This window comes from Coenobita brevimanus, chromosome 106, assembly GCF_032717465.1.
Source record: "Coenobita brevimanus isolate Jiangsu-jjx chromosome 106, ASM3271746v2, whole genome shotgun sequence".
NCBI lineage: Eukaryota > Metazoa > Arthropoda > Malacostraca > Decapoda > Coenobitidae > Coenobita > Coenobita brevimanus.
This window is the reverse complement of record NC_137059.1, coordinates 1,575,001-1,577,500: the sequence shown is the minus strand read 5'-3', so window position 1 is coordinate 1,577,500 and position 2,500 is coordinate 1,575,001.

The window sequence follows — 2,500 nt, the reverse complement described above, 5'->3', positions numbered from 1 at the left end:
AGGTCCGTAGTTGGTCTTCCTTCTGGCGGCATTCTTGGCTCCAGTCCCGTCAATAGCACCCTAAAAAGGCAGAGGGGAAGGGGGGCCGCGGTGCCGGGCAAAGAAGATACCCCATAGGACCTACTTTGAGAGCGTCGGCGTGGTTGGCTGCAGGATGGAGTGATGGTGTGTGGGCAAGATCCATCCACCAATAAGCGGGGAAGTGAGAGGGACGAGCTTCACCAGCTTAAATGAACAGTGTGCTGGACCTTCTTTGAGAACTTCGACATAATTGGTTTCCCCGATGACGCAGGAGAGTGAAAGCGAGATCCAGCAACCAATGAACGCCAAGGTAAGGTGGACTAGTTTCGCCAGGCCAAAGAGACGACGTCTAGAAGGGGCTTTGAAAACGTCCACGTGATTGGTCGCCCGGATGAGTAAGGGCGCGAAAGCAAAGACGCCTCCACCAATAAGCACATGCGTCTTACCTCGAATACCTGTCTGCCGGCGGATCATATTGCAAGGGGTACTTAAGCAGAGACCGGCTGCATCTCTGAACAGAACAGCTTTCGATCTGTGGGTGAGGCTGACGACGGTGTGTGGTGCTGTGTGGCGTGTGTGCTGTGATTTTTACCGTGACGGAGCTGCTGTGACGGTGCTCTGTGGTGTTCGGCATCCCTTACCCTCACTCCTTGGACACTCATTAATCGGCTCTGTGTGTTTTTCGTCCTGTCCAGTCTGCCGAAGTGATGGAGCTGCTGTGACGGAGCTGCTGTGCTAATCGGCTGTCTCCTGTTCCCTGGACATAATTCGGCTCTGTGTGTGTGTGTTTTTCGTCCTGTCTAACTTGCCGGAGTGACGGAGCTGCTGTGACGGTGCTCTGTAATATTCGGCCTCCTGTCTAACTTCCTGGATATTATTTGGCTCTATGTGTGTGTTTTTCGTCTGTCTAACTTGCCGGAGAGACGGAGCTGCTGTGACGGTGCTCTGTGTCATTCAGCTCCCCAGCCTCCTCCCTGGATTTATCTCCTTGTGTCTGTGTCTCGTCCTGTCTCTTGAACGTGCCCTAGTTCGAGTCCGTGGAGATTTCGGAACGCCTCTTTACTGGCGATTTATCTTGCCTTGTACATCTTGCATCCACTTGTACGTTCCTGAAACAAACAATCCTGATACGAGACACACATACACGAAAATCAAAACTGAGGTGTAGCACGCATAATAAATCACCAAGAAAAAGTTGTCACGAAATCTCCCACGCCATGTAGTCCTGGAACCTTATTTTCGTCAGCTTATAATGCTCGTCAGCACTTCTTCATGACTAGTTTTTGGTACTTGGTATTCTGATGTCGATGGTGAAAAGAGATGATTGATACATAAGAGAATATTTTTTTTTGCTGTGTTTCCAGGTTCATTTGAGACGTGAACCCGGTGAAATGTAGGTTTAAGTTGCCTTTTCCCTGCGGTCCGCCATCCTCCTTTCGGGGGATAGGGAGGGAGTTGAGGGATGGCTGTATAACGGGGGATTTACACACATATATCACAAGGGAAGAGGTGTCAGAAAGTCTCCCAGGCTGACGAGAACATGGGTTGATCTCGCTTTGTCTCCCTTGATGTCTCTCACGCCGACCAGAATATTCCTTTGTTTTCCCTTTTTGGTCGGGATGATATGTGTCATCTGTGTGCGTTTATGTACAGGTTACCTCAGCAAAATTATGCCAAATACGAAGAGGTATTATCTGGGGGGCTAATTTCAAGATCAACAAAGGTATAATTCACAGCTGATAAGGAACTACGCTGACTGATGACCGTCCGAGTGTGATATGTAAGGGGAAACATTGTCTGCCATTAATTCATCAGTAACAGTAGCTCCGTAACGACTGATCTAGTGTTTATTACTCAGAATTAGCCCCTAAATTACTCTTTGAAGTTTGACACACTTTTCCTGAGATCCTGAGATTACCTTTGCTTAAATTTCCTAGATGGTGCTAAGTGTCTGTGGATTTTTGCCGCAAGAAGTGATGTCCCTCACTCCAAAAAACACCTTCCCTCAAATTTGATCCTGCAAGATATCAATTGCAAAAAAGTAACAAATGACATACGTTGTTTGACTCATGATTAGCATATCTTGTTAGAAATCTGCATAACAATTCATACTGCCTGTCTGTTTGTCTGTTCACTACGATATCAACATATATTAGCTACAGTGTTGGATGGTTGCTTGGGTACTGTTATTGCCCTGAATGAGGTCGCGAACATCAAGCGGACAGCACATGGAGTCAATTGTATTTTGAAGATATGAAAGCGAAAATTTGCATGGCGGTAGAAAAAAGCGAACGTGAATAACTGGAATGACTAAAACTTGCTTGGGAGTGTAGGGGAGAGAGCACAACTCCTGACCCCCAAGCCCTACCTGGAGAGATACGATCATGGTTTCAAGATACATGAATGGAATTTTGCTTGGAGGCATTTGTGGACCCAGTTAGATTGGAGACATCACAGAAACGGCACATGGAGACTTGGG